The following is a 19,315-nucleotide window of genomic DNA, read 5'->3' as shown; positions in this document are numbered from 1 at the left end:
GCAAACTCTGTGTGATCTTTCAGCACCTACTGTGCTATTCAGAGTCATTTTGTTCATTTAGGACAAAGCCCTCCCTGGGAACTTCACCCAAGAATAACCAGAGTTACTTAGGGCATCCCACAAACAATAAACCTCAAGAAAGGACATGGATAGGGTTTGATCCGGAAGAAAGGTACAACTCTGCACATAAGCAGAGCTGAAGAAATTAATGTACTCTTCCTGGATAGCTGGGAGTGAAAAGAAATAACCTGTTATATTTATAAGGCAGGTAATCAGAGACTTAGAAACTCACACCCACTCACCTGCAAGGAAGGAAAATTTCATGCTAAAGCAGGAAATACAATTGTTGTTGACCTCCATAAGAGCTGGAAATAGCATAAGTCAAGTGAATTTGATTGTAGCTTCACAATCTATATAAAGAGAAGCCAATTTTTCTTTGACTAACATGCTTATATTTAGGATCCTAAATCTGTATTTGGAAACCTAAGGAACTGACCTGATTTTCTGAAGTGTTCAGCACCCAGTGAATGAGTGGAAACATTTTTAAGTGGCTTCTGCAGGAACTGCTGGATTCAAGAGCTTTGGGTGGGGAGAAAGAAATCAAAGTTTCATTCTATTTCTTAACTTTGTGCTTACAAAACTAAGACTTGCATTTTCAGAATTCATCACTCTGCAGCAGTATCTGATTTTGCTTTAACTAGTGTACTGCTAGAACTACTAAGTGTGTGGATTTTAAAAAGCTTTCAGACTCTTTGACTATGACTTAAATAGGGATATTTAACAGAGTTAACACAGATCCACTTTGCTGCCATGCTAGTTTGAAATCTGAATAAAATAATCCCTAGAGCAAAAGCAAAGCTATATAAACAAAACCGTGGCAAAGCCATATGAAAGTCAGGAGTAAACTACATTTGGGAATGCTCACATGTAAAAGGAAAATTCCTGGTATATCAGTTGAGAAAAAGAAGAGTTCTAACAATTTATTAAACTGTGGGGGCCTGCATTTCCCTGAAAATGGCCTTTCCCCAGCAGATACTAAAGTTTTGGGGTCACATTGCTGGTATCTTAAAAGGGCACTGGTATCAGTCTCCATCTCATTCAGAAACTTTTTTATCTTCTGAAGACCACAAGATGGTATAAACCTATTTGGAAAAGGCATTGTAAAAACCTGTGGCCGAGCCAATCCTTACATAAACACAAGGATAATTCATTAATTACTGCTGTATTATTTCCTCTTATGGCAATATAGCATGAAAATCCCAGTTAAAAAAACACTTTTTTTTTTTAGTGGTACTGCATTTGGAAGTTCTGGAAATTGGGAAAAGAAAAACATATATTTCCATTGAGTTCTTGTTTTTATTTCACCGTGACCATTTCAAAGTTCTAGTGTTATTCATAATTTAAGATTTTGATTCAGTCCCAGTAAAAATATTTAAATACAGTTGCATGCCCTTCACAGTAGCATTGGGGTCTACAAATCTCATAGATCTGCCTGATAAATGAGTTGTACATTAAAGTCACTTCTTAAAAGTACACACTAAATTAGGCACCTTTCTGCAGAGATAAGATTTACAGGTTAGTGCACTCTTCCTAATACAAAACACTCATACACACAGGGCACCATTACCAGCAGTCATGAAGCAAAGCTGATTAAATAAAAAGAAAATTGAATTCTTACTTTTCTCAATGTAGAAATGTAACTACCCAGAACAAGAAACATACAAAGACCATTATTTCCAGCACAGAAATGTCTACAGGGCCCAAAAGTAGCATTGGTAACCCTTTATGGCAGGCTCTGCACAAATACCAGTTAGAGGTGGTCATTACCAACAGTTATTACATTTGTAATGGATAGACAAAAGGCAAAACATAGAACAGAACAGAGGCACATCAGATGAGATGAGTGAGGAATTAAATAGACCTCAAGGTCACTCCTCCTGCAACTTCTAACAGGTAGTTTTAGTCCCCAAATATGCTTGTGTCCCATCTCTGGTTTTTTGAGAGTGTGTGTGTATGAAGTGCTTTCAACAACTGTAACACAAGCAAGTGAACACAACTGATTTTTCTGCAACAAATCCCATTTTTCGCATCTTACCACCTAATTCTCTATTGACCATGGATTGCCACTTGCCCTGGCAAACAACTTTCCAGACTGTTCTATAGTTCAGGTTCTCTTCTGTCTGAAAGCTTTTCTGTCTCTGGGGCTAAATTTCCAGCTAGATTTTCAAAGCACTACAAGGATTATAATCACTTTGTGTTTTTTTTCCCATGGAAAGCATGTGACTCAAGCATGACACCTCTCAAAGAGCTCAGACGGGGCTTTCCTTCTAATCCTGGCCAATGCTTACTTGTGCAGAGTCTTTGAGTAAACTTGTCAAACCCAAATTTGTACTAGATACACTGTTCATAAAAATGTGAAAAAAACCCAGATGACCTGTAAAAAATTAGGAGGTTTTTTTTTTTTTTTTTACTTAGTTAACAGAGTCATCCCTTAAAACAGCACTAGAAGAGATATATGATCATTATCTCTACAAATCAGTTTATTTATAAAACAAATCATTCGGTGATCCTGGAGAGCTGGGACAAAACCACAGATTCTAGGGCAGGTGATGTACCAAAACACATGCACTGGCTAGACAGCACAATTACCTTGCAATTACAAAGCTGCTCAGGATTGTGATATTTCCAGTACTGGAGCCTTCAGGCAGTGTAAAGCAGTGATTTAATACAAAAGCTGGCTATTAAAAAACTTAATAGTCTTAAGACGGATGCCAAGTTTCACCATTAGAATTAAGGTCCCAGCTGGGATTGAAAGTCTCTTCCCTGGGAACCAATCTCCTCATAATTCATCAGTGGCTGCTGTTTCTGCAGGCAGGCAGGCAGTAAATAGCTCCCCACTATTGCCTCCTGTTCCTCAAAGCAGAGGAGAGCTCTCCTGCAGCCTCACAGAGAGGTGAATGCCTCATCCCCCCCTAAAACTGAAGCAGAAGTGAGCACTCCTTAGCAGACCACAGCAGGGGTTGCTGAACCTCCAGGTATCTGAGACTGGTAGAGGAGAGGCTTGAAATGGAAAGGAATAAGAAGGAAGCTTTAACTCCTTGATTTAAAGGCATTTCCTAATGCCAGCCCAAACCACTTCTGTCCCCAGGATTAGCAGGAGGTGCTGCAGAAGAAAAGGGGCCTTGGGGATGTCTAAGTCACATGCACAAAGCCCAGAGGAAATGCATCATAAGTGGACTGGTGTTTACAGAGATTATGCACCTGATTTGTCCTCTAAAATGAGGCAAAACTTTCCATTAAATTATTTACTCATCTAGAAAGCAACCTACTAGAAAGGAAGTAGATTTTGGTGTTCAAAGGTGCAAAAGTTGAATGACAATGCTGCCTAATGGGAGAAACAAATGGATTAGAGTCCACACAGCAATGCCCAGACTGACCCTTTCTCATTCCATCTCCCACATAAAATATCTACTGAAAGGTACAGAAATAATCACTTTATTACCAGAAACCCAGTGAAACAATAATGATCTAGACTTCAAGTGTCAGCTGCCTGCAGTTGTCCTTCATATTGTATGTCAGCTATTTCCAAATGGACTTTTGAACCAAAGCCCACAAATCCCAGCACAGAACAGGGACCAGGGTGATCTTCAGAGACAAAGCTGCCCATGCCTGGTAAAAAGCCATAGAGCTTAACTTCCTCTACACTGCAAAGTGGCACTTTGTGGTACTTAAATTGGTTCAGTAAGTCGCAGTGTTTCAGACTGAATCTTTGAGTCAAAAGGAATTTCTCTCAGGGAAAACTGCTACAGGACTGAGGTCTGCCTGACTGAAGCAACATCCTCCTTCCCTCTTGATGGCACAAAATTCCAGTGTAAAAACAAAGAGAACACAGAAAGTGATTTCCTCCTAAAGACACTTCAATACCAGGAAACGGAAGTTGCAAAATAGGCAGCCAGGTTCTGTTTTCTCCTGGGGTGTATGTGCTCAGACAGTTCTTTAGGGTACAAACAGGGTTGGCAAAGTCTATGGAGGAACAGCTGACAGCAAGGCATTACTCAGGGGAATGCACAGATGTTACAAACACCTACGCTTCATTCCAAAATTAACTTTTTTATTAGCAAACATTTGTCAGTCTCAGGTCTGTCTGCCTTAGAACAACAGTCTGCTCTGGAATGCTCATCAGGAAAATGTTACCTATTTGTTCAGGCAATTTGATCTTGGAAGATGCACATACAGTATTTACTGGAACCAATGGGTAGAGGGGAAAACAAAGTGCTATATACCATGTACTCAACACCACTAATTATTTCTCCCCTTGCTTACAACTGCATTATTTATTACACACGGTGCTGTGTCCTGGATGGTTCAGGTATAGAGTTGTGGTAGTAAAGTCATTCCTGATAAAATTCTGAAGGCTTCCTACCACTTTTAGTACTTAAGCCAAGATTTAGGCTTTCCTAGGCTGATCTTACATATGCCTTGCACTGTCTTCCAGGATATTTGGTCAGACTGTCATGTGATGTAAGTGAACCTGGCAGCACTGCAGGGAAGAGAATGATTTCCTCTTCCACCAGCTGAGAGTCTGGCACATACTTTCTCCTAATTAATATTCATCCTTAGGCCTGCTGAATTTATGGCAGAGAGTTAGCTGCCCATGGAAATTCTAATTGTTTAGAGGCTCAATATCCCTTATAGCCTGCAACACACAGTGAGAGCACCTTAATTATAAAAAAACCCCAAGTCTACTCTATTAATTTGTCCTCAGTAAGCTGACACTACATGAGCTAATATTTTACTAACTTAAAGAGTTCTGTAAAGATTTAGAACATTTTCTAAAAGCACTGAAACAACAAAAGACAAAAGAAAAAAGTCCAATTATTCTAAAGTGACACACCTCTAGTTCCACAGACATTCTCTCCACAGAGAGAGCCTAGTCTTCAAATTGCTCTTTGACTTCTTAGTATTAGATGTATTTGGGTACATTTAACATTTTTAAGCAAGGTAAACACACACACAAAATACTGTAGACTTTCAAAATCACAGGGCAAAACCGTTCACAAATGAAGAAGAATTATAGAAATACTCAGGAAATACTCTGTCTGCTCTCTCCTACCTCCTGCCAACTTTGTTACATAGTATCTGATCTACAAAAATACTCTGCATTTTCATTCTTTAGTCCATAGGTAATTTACTTTTTTGTCCCAACTTCCATTTCTTTTAGGTCATCATTTTCTCTGCCTCTCCCTTCTCACTTTCCTTTATTTTCCTATTTTTTTTTCTTTTTAGCTCCACCCATGAAAAGAAAAATTATTTCAAAGGCCAAGGACCAAGTCAGGCCATGTATAACTTGGGTGATTTGCACAGCTGCCAGGCACAAATACCAACTGCAATATCTGGTCAGAGTGGACAACACAGCTGGAACTGTTACCAGCTTCATGAAGCCTGGCACTTGATTTTTAGACACTTTTCTCTTTCCTTTCTTTGTCCCAACATTGTGAAAATTGAGTGAGATCTTGATTTCCAACTAGTCTTCCAGAGGAAGCCACTGAGGCAATATACAGGAAGAAAATTTTAGAAGAAAGTGCCACAAAATGAAATGCCAACACAATTTCCAGCACAAAGGCACACCTACGTATAGTGCAGGAATCTTTATTTTTCAGAAGTGGAGTTTGGAAGGCACCCAGCCTTTCAAAATGACAGGTCTGCAGCTCAGTTCGAACAAATGTATTGGATACCACTGCAAAATAGCACTGGCTTTCAAACTCTCTGAAAAAATTAATTTGCTTTCAGTCAAAGAACACAAGATAACATGCAACACGAATCCCAGTCCCATGCCAAACCTTATGTTTCTTTAATCTTAGATACAATCACATAAAGCTGTTAAAAAAAAGAGACACTGTTAAAAAAAAATGCACATTCACTGTTAGAAAATACTAAGTCTGAAAAAAAAGTCAGAAGGTAGTAGCTTCCACCAACAATTACCTTCATAAAAATCAAGTTCTTGATTCACACAGGCAACTTGGAGTGATTTGTGTGAAATTTTCTTCTGTGAATGACAACTAAGCTCTAATGCATATTTTTTTTCTGGGAGAAATAACTGCTGTACCCTATAGTTAGAATTTATTTAAGGAATCTTTTCCTGGCTATCTCCAAATAGAGTGCAATATGATTTTGCATTAAAAATATATAAGTGCAGTGTTTTTACACTGCTACAGGATGTTGATCTGGTCTAACAACCCTGCTCAAGCAGGATCATCTGGAGCCAGATCCATGGGAACATATCCAGGCAGCTTTTGAATATCTCCAAAGTAGGACACTCCACAACATCTATCAGCAACCTGATCCATTGCTCAGGCAGTGTTTCCTGATATTTGGAAAGAAGACCTCCTATGGTTCATTGTGTGCCCTTTGCCTCTTGTCCTGTCACTGTGCACCATGGACAAGAGCCTGGCTCCATCCTCTTTGCATGCTCCCTTCAGGTATCCATAGTCATAAACAGCTTCCCCCCTGAGTCCTCTCCTCCCCAAGCTAAACAGTCCCAGTTCTCTCTGCCTTTAGTCACATGAGAGATTAGTTATTTCCCTAACCACTTTTCAAACTCAGACATTTCACAACACAACAGTTTTTTTCTTTTTTCTGATAAAACTACTAAAAATGCTCACCTGAGCTACATAAGCACAGCCTTTAATTCAAAATCACAGCAGATTATTTCCTCTGAATGATACATAGCCTACACTAATTCAGGGATGAGAAAGGAAGAGCACAAGTTCTCCAGAATAGAGTACTTCAAAACAAATAATCACATTTTGCATTTTTGATTTTCCCACTCACCTCTCCATATTTAAACAAGAACTTTTAAGCAGAGGGTATATACAATTCATTAAATCTATGTTTTGGATACTTGCAATTAAGCTGCAAGGATACATTTTTTCATCAGAGCAAAATTATTTAATAGCCATAATCAACACAATCAAATATAATCAGTCTGACAAGATAATAACATTTTAGAATCATTGACAATAACTTTCTGCCTTGACAGCTCACATCCATATGAAGATGATTACCCCTGGAAAAGATATGTGACTTCAAAGGTTTCTACCTCTGGTTCAATACAGTGTTAAGTTATGTGTTTTCAGTTTTATTATTCTACCCCTCTCTCATTATTTTTTTAACTTTTTGAGATATGTACTTTTAGTCTTTTCCTTCACTCTCTACATTCTCCTCCTCTTTATGCATATCTATACCTTTATGCAAGTGATTAGAATAATACACGGACATTCTCCAACAATCTTAAGCATCATAAACCTCACGAAATGCAAGGGACACATGTTTGCTTCCTAATGCATAATTTTGGATTTTCCCCCAAATCTGCACACCAGCTTTCCCCATTTATCTTCAACCATGCCCAAGACACGTGTTAGCCAACTTCTCTATTTCCATTCTATTTCCATTCCATTCCTCCAGTGCTATTACTTGGAATCTGTCACAACATGAAAATCTTCTCCTACCCTTCACCTGCTCAGTCTCCCATGAATTCTGCTCCTCTGTCTTGCTGTCATTTTCATCTCACTCTTCTACTCGGTCCCCTTACTCCTACTCTACTCTTTAAGGGGCCTTTGTTTTCCACTGGGAAGTAGCAACACTGAATTCAAATTTACTTTTATTTCTCAAGACTTTTATTTTGAGCCTGCTCACACTCTGCAGATTATTGCCTTCCCTGCCTGTAGCTCAGACTTTTTTTGCCCGTCTTCAGTTTCTCCTAAGCTCCTTGTCTTTGCTTCTGACGTCTCACAAGTCTTTTCTTCTACCTCTGCCTTACTCCTCTCCTTTTTAACTAGAACACCTTCTCTTTCCTTGGTCTTCCCTTTTTCTTCTTCAAATTCTTTAAAATTCTCTCAGATTTTCAACATAAAGCTGGAGTGTGTTGAATTTAGCAATGCTAAATTCACACTCTCTTCAGAAGGAGCTACTTCCCAATGAAATCTGGGCTCAGACATCTCCAAAAGAAGCTTCACACTCCAGCAGGGAGAATCCTCTGCCTCTAAATACTGGATAGACCTTAAGCCCATCTGCAGTAGGTCATCTTTACATAAGATGCAAAATATATTATTGTTATAATAAAACATTAATACTACAATTGCAGCTTTGATATTGAGTGCTTTCAGAGGCTAAATATTCCAAGAAGGCACAATTTCTTGCAGCCTCCCATTCACAGGGCATTTCCCAAGATAAGTTTCCATGAACAGACTGTTTTTCTAAGCAAAAGAACTGAACTCTAAACTTTGTTTCACAATGTGCTGGGACCCAACAGTTGCTACTATTCCCAAAAATGTGTCCTTACATACTTTCTTTAATGAAATTGATAATGTATCATATCAATAGTTTCCTAGAACAGCTTATAAAATCTTGATTTAATTAGGAGCAAAAAATCATCTTTTTGTAATCATGGCTGAAAAATGAAAGACCAAGACTTTACAATACACAGGATGCAAACCTGTCCTGAAGACAAGGCTCTACATTTGCTTCTTAAAGTAAATCTAATGGTTCCAAGGAGGGGAAAAATGTATCTGGGTACTTTCATACCAGAAATTTAAGGAGAAAAAGCCACTTGCTCTTGTTTATATAATCATTATTGCTGAAGAAAGTGGAATTAGGTTGATTTGCAACCTGCAGGAAGCTGGTCTTCTGTCTTTTCTGTAGTCTGCAAATATTCAATAAAACATGTTTGCCTCACCTTTTGAAGAAAACAATTCTATTCAAAACCATGGGATACAGAGCTATGGCAGGACATGGTTTCATATTGAGATCACATCACTGTAGAAAAGGGAAAGGATGGGAAGGAGGCAGGAGTGTTCAAAGCCTATGCTGAAGATCAGTGTAGCAGTTCTTCAAGGAAACACCACCATGTTTGTGATTTATCTGTTGGATCTACTTCTCATGGACACAATTTCATTAAACTGTTAGACTTATGAAAAAGGGACAGGTCACTATCAGACCCATATTGTCCTATGGTTCTTTGGTTGTTTTTGAAACACAGAGCTACTAGAAGCAGTGCAAGAAACATGGGCAATTTCATAAGGTTGTTTGTTATTATTTGTATTATAACCTTCTTTTCTAATCATTCAATACGCAAAAAAAAAAAAAAAAAAAAAAAAAAAAAACCACCCAAAACCTTAAAATGCTTGTAAACACTAACATTAATCGATTATTATTGATTCTGCCCTATGGTAAATGGGAATAAAGAGTATGATAGAAACTGTCTGGATATAAATACTGATGACAGCAGTTATAATTTTTGGCTATAGTTCCCTTTTTGCTAGAAAGACTGTTTTTATGAAATCCTGTTGGATTCTTGGAATTCTTGGAACAGGCCTAAGCTTTCCTGTCAGCTGGTTTTAATTTGCAAGAGTATCTGTGCTAAAAGTACAAAACACTACAAAGCTAGAAAGGTCTGGAGTGTGATATTGAGGGGTGTTGATAATGCATCATGAAAGTGTAACAAAAAGCTTCAGATCTAAAACACTTCTCAGTATGCAAATCCCTTCCATCTAGAGGTCCTTTCTCAAGCTCCTTGCCTGCTTCTTCCTCCTTTGCCATCAGCCCTGATTATGACATGAGCCTTTGCCTGTGCCAACATGAATGAGACATTTTATTGCAATTAGCTGCTGCATTTATTACTGACAGTGTCTTCCCCAGACAGATGATCAATGCAGTTATGAGCATAGGAAGACCTAGTGAGAGATGAACTATACCTAGAGTTTAAAGTCTGCATAGGCCTGTCAAAAGGTAAGAAAAACAGAAGTAGTACGAATCACATTTTACCAGTAAGTATTGAAAATAGACCAAGACACTGCCAGAAGGAAGTCTGTTGCAGGGCTATGAAAAAGCCTTTCCATCATCTGAGTCTTAGCCCAGCACTTTGAGTGACTGTGTACTTACTTCATTAAGGCTTTTGTGGGTGGGAAGATCTTGAAGTGAGGAGGAGTGTAGTATGGAAGAGGACATGATGCATTGCTTCTTGGGCTGTGAGCTAAGGTAATTTATAACAGCATTACCTAATCAGAGTTTCCAGGATTTTTTCTTTAATTTGTTTGGGGTTTATTTTAAGTGACACAAAAACTAGCAAAAAGATATTATAGTACTCAAGGAGACTCAAAGGTACATAGCAGGCAGTCATAGCCCTAAGAGTTCCTTGAACAGGACAGCACAGTAACAGACTGGATTGTATTCTTTGTAAAATACATATTTCATGTGCAGAAAGTGATGGAGATGTAGATTTCTTTAAAGCCACAGAGATGTGGGTCTCTCAGACATTTTACAGACTCAGGCCAATGTCAATGCAATGGCACAGAATCACATTCTAGATATGGTTGGATTTGAAAGCTATCTTTCTTTCCAAGGTTTATAGAAGCAGAGGTACATCTCTACCTACTATAAAGAAGAAACATCTTGTTGTTAAATTATGAGGCCAAGAATCAAAAAACCTATCTTTAGATCCACTTAATTCATTTCAGTTTATTTACTTACAGCTGTCTTTAGACAGCTGCTGGAAATTGTACTTTTCTTGTGCCTCGGTTTCTTCCTTGACCCAAGTCATTCATGGGAAGAAGTCAAGGCATGACTTCAAGTTTGTTTCCTTGTTTAAAGAACTCATTCTAGGAAACTTCATGACCAAGGTCATTGAAGCCATTTCTGGAGACAAAACAAGTAATTAACTTATGTCCTCAGCCTGGCCAAATGGCATGACATAAATAATTTGTTAAAACACAATCTACCTGTAAGTATATCAGCATGCATGCAAGGATGTTCTGAACCATAAGAATTAAACCTTCCAGCTAAGATGAAGATCAATCCTAGCTTGAATCCTTAATATTCCTCTAGAACACAAGACATGAAATCTACATGTTTACCTTCAAACTCATTCTCTGTTGTCACCTTGACTGCCCGGTGTGGCATCTGGCTCCTAATTAGAAAGGCATTTCAGCAGGGCCAGCACCAGTCCTTGCATTACACTTTCTGAAATGTTTAGTGGAGTGTTAACTAGGTGCTGAAAGCCAGGTGAATTCACAGCACCACTGAAGCTCTTATTAAGCAGCAGCAGCACTTTCTCAAAGCAGGTGGAAGGCAGGAAAATCTGACTGGGAGCAGAGAGGGAAGGCAACGCTGTGACTGACTGGCACACAGCACCAGAGGGAACCCAAGAAAGCGGAGGAATGGAAAGAGGATGACAAATACAGGGCAAGATAGGCTGACGACAGTATCTTTATCAAAAGCCCAAAATTCTAGAATAAAAAGAGGCAGCAGGGGCGATCAATCATTTCTACCCTGCTCACTGGAGACTGCAAAAATAGGAGAGCTCAACTAAGGAAGAGATTCTACCAGAAGTTTTCATTGTACAAAGTCAGATCATCAGCCAGTATAAGTCAATACAATGGAGCTTCACTTACACAACCCCCAAACCACCGCAAATAATTCACTCCCTTCACACCCTGGCCCCAGCTTAGATTATGAACTGCTAAAATCCATTCCAAAATATTTGCTTTCCAAACAATTTCATTATGAAGGTGCACTGGTATCACTTAGAGATGCCCCATGCGCTCTGTCAATACTAAAATTGCTTTTCAATAAAGCTTAAAAATTAGGAAAATATAGTATTAAGAATGGTTTTGAACAGAAAAAGAAAATTTACATGAGTAAATGCTGACTTTCATGTATTTGGTTTCATAACAAAAAGAATATTCTAATTTTCTCTATGAGTAATGTGCCTTTCAGTAAAACTTTCAATGTATGTTTCCATTTTTAAGAAGCATTGAAAAAAATGCTTTCTGAAGTTATAAAAGAGCATGACAATACAAAGCAGGGTGAACCCAAACTTTTTGTAAGTGCTGTATACTTTCCTCCTGTCAGTTGGGTGCCTCATCTTGCTGCATCTAAAATCCAGTCCACAGGTCTTGCTACCACAGCAGTTTTATAAATGGATTTCTACTTAATGATAATTTTGTTGAAATTGGAAAGGGCTGTGCACAACACTACTCAATTTCCAATGAAACCTCTATAGTTGGCAACAATGTCTTTTACAGGGAAAAAATTAGGTTTGGGTCCTTAGTCTTAGTGTGTCTTTATTGTTTTAATACACCAGACTCATTTTTTCATGTAAAAATAGTATCTGTGCTTGCTTGGGAGCTGAGAATGGAAAATGATAGCTGAACTTTTAAGTGCTTGCACTGCCTGAGCTGACATCAGTTTTGGAAAAGCAGCTGAGTGTTCATGTTACTCTGCAAGAGTTTTAGGCAACTGAATATGAAAATCTGCTTCTATACTGAAACAGATCTATTAATTTTGTGAGAAGAGTTACTATAAATATTGGAAAGAAGAAGAGTGGAAGTCCAAGGTGTGTCCGGTAGATGAGCAATTGCTCAGTTCTTCTGCCCTTTATCAATCTAAGCAATCAATTAATACTGAGATGGAATATCAGAGGAGATTAGGTAGAACAAACTTGGAGTTAATTAGAAATCATGCTTCACATTATTCTTCTAGTAACAGATGTTCTGAAATATTGCTATAGGGATGATCCCACTGCAATGCTGGCTTTTGAAAGCCTTCCAAATCCTGTAAAATGTATTAATCTGTGACATTCATATGAATAGCACAGACAAACAAAAGCAATTACTTTCTCCTCTTTGTTCTGATTTGTTATCTTGGTTTGATGTGGAGAGCCTATGCCAAATATCTATCCCTGATGCTTCTATGATTTGATCTCAGATTTATTTCCTTTAAATTATGTGGTCTATTTTGGGACTTCAGCTAATGGAAAAACAAAGACAGCTAAATAACTTCACTAGGTAGGAAAAAATGTAACTTTCTTCCCTCAAGAACCCTGGATTTGGAAGTCTTTCTTAAGATAGTTTTTGAAATAATAATAAAAAAAAAGAACAGGGATGGGAATGAAGGAAGAGGAAGGAAAGATGTGTTTCTGAAGTACTGAAAAAACTGCTACCATAGGCAGTCTGTACAAAAGTCAGAGGGGAAGGGGAAAATGCTGCATTCGTAATTGAGATAGATTTGTAGAAACTGTCAGGAGAACTGCAGCAGAGAGCTTGCCTGCAGAATTCCTGAGCCAATCCAGCAGATATCCTGCCTACTTTGTTTTTTCTTTCATTGATTAAATGTAATTAAGAAGAAAGAGGCTCTCCTTTCTGTCCTGAAGATGCAACACAAAAAGGGCTTGGGTGTGGGGGCATGAAGGGGAATGGCACCACAGACAGCTCCTGCTCCTTTACAGCAGGAGGATGCTCTCAAAGACATTTCAAGCTGAGGCTGACCCACAGCATACTGCTACAGCTCTGCTAAAGCATATAGGGGATGCTTGAAATCCCCAGGAGCCCTGCTAATGCAAACCCTATTCCCTAAGGATATTGGTGAGCTCTGCCCGGCCATCCCAGCAGGGCTGAGGAGGAGAGATAAGTCAGGTGTGCCCAGTCCCACTTCACGGTGACAAGGACAGGCAGGCTACCCCAGGTGCTGCTAACCTGGGAACTGGATTTGGCTTCCCATACCACAGCAACAAGACCTTTCTTCTTTGGGAAGCACCTAGAAAAGCCTGACAAAGCCTTCACCAGCCATATTTTGAAATAATAGAAACAAGAACCATTTTCTAATGAGAAAAAGCATAAGGAGTTGAGATGAGAGGACTGTGATAAGGAATGACCTAGAAGTAGTCACAGGAAAAGCAAGGTTAGAGTTAAATCTTACAAGTCTCAGAGCCCAAAGCTCCTCACCCTTGCTCCTTATTTTCTTCATCTCTTTAAAGCAGCCACATTGACCTGGCTGTAATTTGGATGCTAATTTTTTCTCTCAGCATCCAATTTGTTAAGAAAGAAGAAAAGGGAGAAAATGTTTTCTTTAAAAAGCCTTCTGCCTGCATTCTCCTTGAGAAAGGCAACAGGCCTGAGAGATTAGTGCCATCATAGTTACATGGACCAGCACTTCATAAATACAAATAAATCAGTGACCTGAAGCCACACTTGCTCAGCACAGTCCCAAGCCTTGCTGCCAGCTTTTTTAAAAAAAGAAAAAGATTTGATCCAAAAGGCCAAATGGCTTTGGATTATACCCTAAGCCTGCAGCATATCTTCTGTCCCTGGCACTTTGAAACAACATGTGAGGGGCAAGGCTTCCAACTACCCTGGATCAAAACTCAAACAAATGGCAGAAAGGGAAGAGGCAGTCCAGGACAGGAGAATCTGACAGATGCAAGCTTGTTGGGAGTGCTGTTCTCCATGGACACATCAAGAAGACAGGAAAAGAGAAGGCAAGAGCAGGGAGGAAGTGGGGTGAGCACACCAACATTAAAAATAAATAATTGTGTCTCATATTGTGTACAGGGCTTAAAGACTAGCATTTGCAGCTGACAGGGGTTTTAGGGAGGTTTTTTGTTGTGGCTATTTTTCCCCCTTTTAACGCGTACATCACATTACCCCGAAGTGACAACTCCAGTCATCCGTGCTGCCAGAGTGGCAGCCCTGCAGATCCCCTTCTGTGGATTCTGCTTGCCTGGGCACCCTGACACTTCCTTCATGACAGCTCTGGAGACCTCAGGATACGATCCTTCCCTAATGCATTCACAAGCTCCCAGTAATGCTGATCATCAGCTACCCAGGCAAATCAAGCCTCCCCTACACCGTCCTTTTTTTTTTTTCCTTTTTTTTTTTTTGTTGGTTTTTTTTTTTTTTTTTTGGGTTTTTTTGGTTTTTTTGTTTGGTTTTTTTTTTTTTTTTTTTTTTTGGTTTTTTTTTTTGTTTTTGTTTTGTTTTTTTTGAGTCCACAGCAGATATCCTTTCTTGAGAAATTGGAATCCCATGTTGCTAAGTCACTCAGTCTTTCACTACATGCTGGAGAGGATGTCTGATGTTTCTGTCTGCTGGTGCTATTCCTGGCCCAGTTTTCTCACAGAACCTTTAGAACATGACATTCAAGAAGTTGCTGTTCATAGTCTGCCACAGAATGCAAGAGTAGATATAGAGGAATAAAATTCATGACTGGATTCTGATATTAGATTCCTGTTTTCCATTATCTCACAACACCTGAATGCATCTCTTTGCATTTTGCATAATTAGGCAGAGTCAGATTTTACAAGGAATCTTTAGAAATCACATGCCCCATCCCACTTACCTGTGAAGAGTGCTGGGTTCCTAATCCACTTAGGTTCACTTACAAAAATCCCAGCTAACACCCTCAAGTCTTTTAATCTATTTCTAGGGATTGTCATCACCTGCAAATTTGAACAAACACAGAATTTTCTGAATGGCTCATCCCTATCAACAGGGAACCACAAAAACTGAGCTCCCATTGCAGGAGAAAAGCTAAGAGTACCCCCTAGTGTTCTGGGTGCAACCTGAAAGTCTGGCCAGAGTGAAACCAGAGACAAGCTCATTTTAGAACGTGGCCTTTAGTCACGTGGCATCCATTGTGTCGTTGTGGAAAAGGACATCTGTTGCAGTGTGATTACCTGAATGAGCCTCCAAACCATTGTGTACCCACAGTTTGGTGTGTCACCACTTCCAAGGAATCAATAACCACCCTTATGATTTAAATATGCTCATGTAGATTTACACCAACAAACCCTTCTTTACATTGGCAATGGCTTAAGGGTGCTCCCAGTCACCTAAAGCTGCTCAGATGACACGCCAGAGTCATTAGGGTTTGGGTAACTCAACAGTTTGTGATGCTTTATTGATCTCCTATGAGAGTCATGCGTCTTAATTAATCTGTCAAGTGCTTCAATATCCACAGAGAAAAGGTGCAGTACAATGCAAGGCAAGGTTATTTATAACTCTCCCTCCTTCCTGCGCACAAAGCCACATTCACTCACATTAAACCCTTTTTTAATGACAGCAAAGTTAAAAAAATAGGGCAACTTCTGCTAACTGAATCCATTCCAGACACTTGTTTCTTGCCCTGCCAGGTCAGGACACCAGCAGGTCCTGCCATTAACCTCCTGCTGTGAGAGCTCAGCAAATCTTTTCACTTTTCTGGGCTTCTCTTCCAAGTCATCTCTCTAGAGATGTTCTTCCTGTCAGGGTGTATTACCAGGTGCATTTACTAAGTAGTAGTAATTACTTTGTCAATAACAAAGGAAATCTATTGTTAATCATAACAGCAGTCTTAATATACTTTGTCTTCCTGGCTTTTTCTGGAATAACAACAACTGGAAGGCAAGTTTAATTCAAATCCAGGGAGACACATGTGGAGTGCAGCACCCAGTAATATGTATGCAAATGATAACATGCTTGAGCACCATGGCCAATACAGTACTTGCAGTAACCCATCTATCAAGGCTTAAGTTATAGCACATGATGAAAATTTAATGATTAAATATAAAAACTTAAATTTCCAGTTAGTAGCAGCAGCTTATGAGGAGGTATAGGAGGGCAGTCATGAAAGCCTGTCACCTAAACTTCATCTTACACTGGAAAAGTATCTTCCTGGAGTAAGGCAAGCATATTAATAATGCAGTAGTGCCAGCTGAGGGAAACGGCTGGTTTGTAAAAGCAATTCTGACTGTAAGGGTCTAGGAAATGGAATCTTAACAGGATAAGCCACATTTACAAGCTCCTGCTAAGACAGCTCCTTTAGCATGCCAGAAAATAACTTATAAACAGATCACAGTTTGTACTTTGGCAGCACACTTAATACATGCCCAAAATGCCTAGTCTGGAGTGAAATACATTGTAATAATAGAGACAGTGCAACTTGTGCAGGCCAGCCCCTTGTGGGTCCTTCAGAGTTTCTGGTTCTGCAGGGCGTGACTTTAACACAAAGCTCGCAGTGGCTTTTATTGCAGAACCTGTAAGATGCAAATTCAGCATTTCCTTTGATTTTTTTTTCTGATTACTGATTTGTGGGATGTTTACTTTTTCTAAGAGATCATTTTGCAATTTTGCTGTGATTTCAGTCAGTCCAAATAGCTTTGTTATTAAGTTATCTCACTGTGTACTTAGACTCTAAGTGCAGCTCTGTGATGTTTAAAACCAGGAACTGAAATGAAACGCTGTCTGAAGCAGCAGAAGATGAGCTGGAATTTTCTGGTTTTCCCTTAATCCAGGCTTCAATGTTGCTCCTCACCTGCTTCCTTTTCCTGGTCTGTCACATGAGGTAACAGCAGTTTTCCAGCAATCTCAGAAGTAAATTGTAAGGATCAGCTTGTCAACACTCACTTAAATCCACATAAATTGCTTTAAGCATAGGAAGCAATAAAATGCTGAACAGCATCACTGCTGTGGTGTCCAAATGGACCATTGTATTGTCTTGCCAGCTTCAAAAGATGCAGACAAGATCGAAGCTCCATTGTTTTGTTTGGGTTTTTTTAATGGGCTGCATAAGGATTGTTGCTACCTAACACATGAAATCTCTTGGAAAAATAAAATATCTACCCCTAAACATCTTGAAATATAACTAGCCACTCCACAGTGCACAAATGGTCTGCTGTGGGTGTTCCCCATAATAATCAAACACAGGAAAGTGAGGAGGAAGGGAAGATTGGTACATACTGAGAAGACCTCTCTCCAGAGTTACCAGGTGGCAATGTCCTGAATGTAGATTTCTCTGGAAAGCTGGATTATCTTTTATTACCCCACTATTTGGTGAGCTTACTTCCCTGTTTAACTGGCCTGTTCCCTGCTCTCCTACATGTGGTGAGGGTTGGTGTTTTTGTATTGCTGCACATGCTTGAGCTCAGCAGCGCCGAGCAGTGTGCTCCATGTGCCATCAGGTGTACATAGCACAGAGCCTGAACGTGTGTCACCACTCAGAGTTACACAGCCCTGAGCAAAACACAACCCAGCCACGGCTTGTTCTCCTGTCAGGAAGCCGAACGCACAACAAACATGATGCTTGCATAAAAAGATAATGCAGCTTTTCTAGCCACACTGAACACAAACAAGTAAATGGAATGTGTCCCACCACTTACTTACACTCCAGTTCCCTCATGTATGCCCACTGCTGCAGATAGCCCACATTCACAGATAGCCCACCCTTCTCTGCTGCTCTCCCACCACACATTGCACAGAAATCACCACTTCAATTCCATACCGAGCCCTTCTGGCTCTTACTGTCCCTCATGCCAAACTCCACATTGCTTGTAATTCTGCTGTGGCTTCAAGGAACATTAAGGAGAGAACGTCTTTGTTAAATGAAGTCACACAACAATTTATCAAATGTGGAATTTCTCACATCATTGCGTGACATCAATTTTCTGTGTCAATATCTGCAAATATGCAGGATGCTGGGAGGTGGTAGATGGTGTCAGGCTGAAGGCATTTGAAATGAGAACTTGTGGATCAGGGATAGCTGGCTGAACCTCTCTGTTGAGAAATGGAGTTCAGGAAGTCTGAAGACTTCCAAGGGGTTGCTGCATCCACTGTCAAATATTAATTTTTGTGTATACAATTTCAGCAGTTTTGGCCCTGTTTCAGTGACCCCCTCCTCTTCTCCACACCATCACCAATTCCAATTTAACAGGGATTACCAAGGGTACAGCACACTGGACTTCTCCAGGTAACACACAGGACTTCTCCAGGTAACAGCTAGGAGAGATGATTTACCTCAGACTCAGTGGAAGATCAGTGCAGATGGTTTTGGAGCTTCATTAAAGAAAAGGGATATGTGAGACCATGAAGAGCTATTAAGCTTACATATCTCTCCCAGTTTATCAAGATGATCAGTACACAGAAAAGCATTAGCTGTGAGGTTTCTGCCTTCTGGTACCTGCTGTCAAATGCCCTAGTTTGGCTGGTGTAAAACTAATGCCAGCTGTACCCTAATAAAGAAAAAGGCCTTGGACTTTACATGCATAACCAAAACCCAAATGACATTATAAACCTGCTGTTGTGGCATTTGTTCTCTCAAGGGTATTGCAGTTCAGCATAAACTGGAGGACAACAGAGGAAGATACAGATATCTTTGTTGCACAGACCTAAAAAACATATGAAGGCCAACATTTTGAAGATTAAGTCAATAATGCCAACTTGCTATATGAATTGCGAAGTGGGAATTGGCTAGCAAAAAATTTATATATATATATATATATTTTTTTTTTTTAGCTGTGCCTCTCTTTCCCCTTGCAAAAAAATGAACAACTGCCAACTCCCCACCTCTTTCCCCCCAGGAACTGGCTGCTTTTCTTCGTTACTGGCATTATCCAGTCCTGACTGTGCCCAGGAATTTCACTGCCTGTCTCACTGATGGTATTTCTCAGCAGTCCTTTGTACATATGGGACATCATGTTCTGCCCTCAAGAAACCCACAGCATGCGAGT

General features: G+C 39.7%; 1 protein-coding gene and 1 long non-coding RNA gene across 6 annotated transcripts in view; one reads left to right on the top strand and one right to left on the bottom strand.

Moving 5' to 3' along the window:
- Positions 1-19,315, top strand: part of KCNC1 (potassium voltage-gated channel subfamily C member 1) — a 120,835-nt gene that overhangs the window by 41,673 nt on the left and 59,847 nt on the right. The window lies entirely within an intron of this gene.
- LOC128789959 (uncharacterized) lies at positions 308-15,401 on the bottom strand. The gene is made up of 4 exons (XR_008431592.1): positions 15,373-15,401; positions 15,172-15,271; positions 497-579; positions 308-410 (listed from the first exon to the last, which is right to left on the bottom strand). It is a non-coding gene; the product is annotated as an uncharacterized LOC128789959 (long non-coding RNA).

Source organism: Vidua chalybeata, chromosome 6, assembly GCF_026979565.1.
Source record: "Vidua chalybeata isolate OUT-0048 chromosome 6, bVidCha1 merged haplotype, whole genome shotgun sequence".
NCBI lineage: Eukaryota > Metazoa > Chordata > Aves > Passeriformes > Viduidae > Vidua > Vidua chalybeata.
Note: the sequence above shows the minus strand (reverse complement) of the source record. Positions and strands in the feature narration are given on the sequence as shown.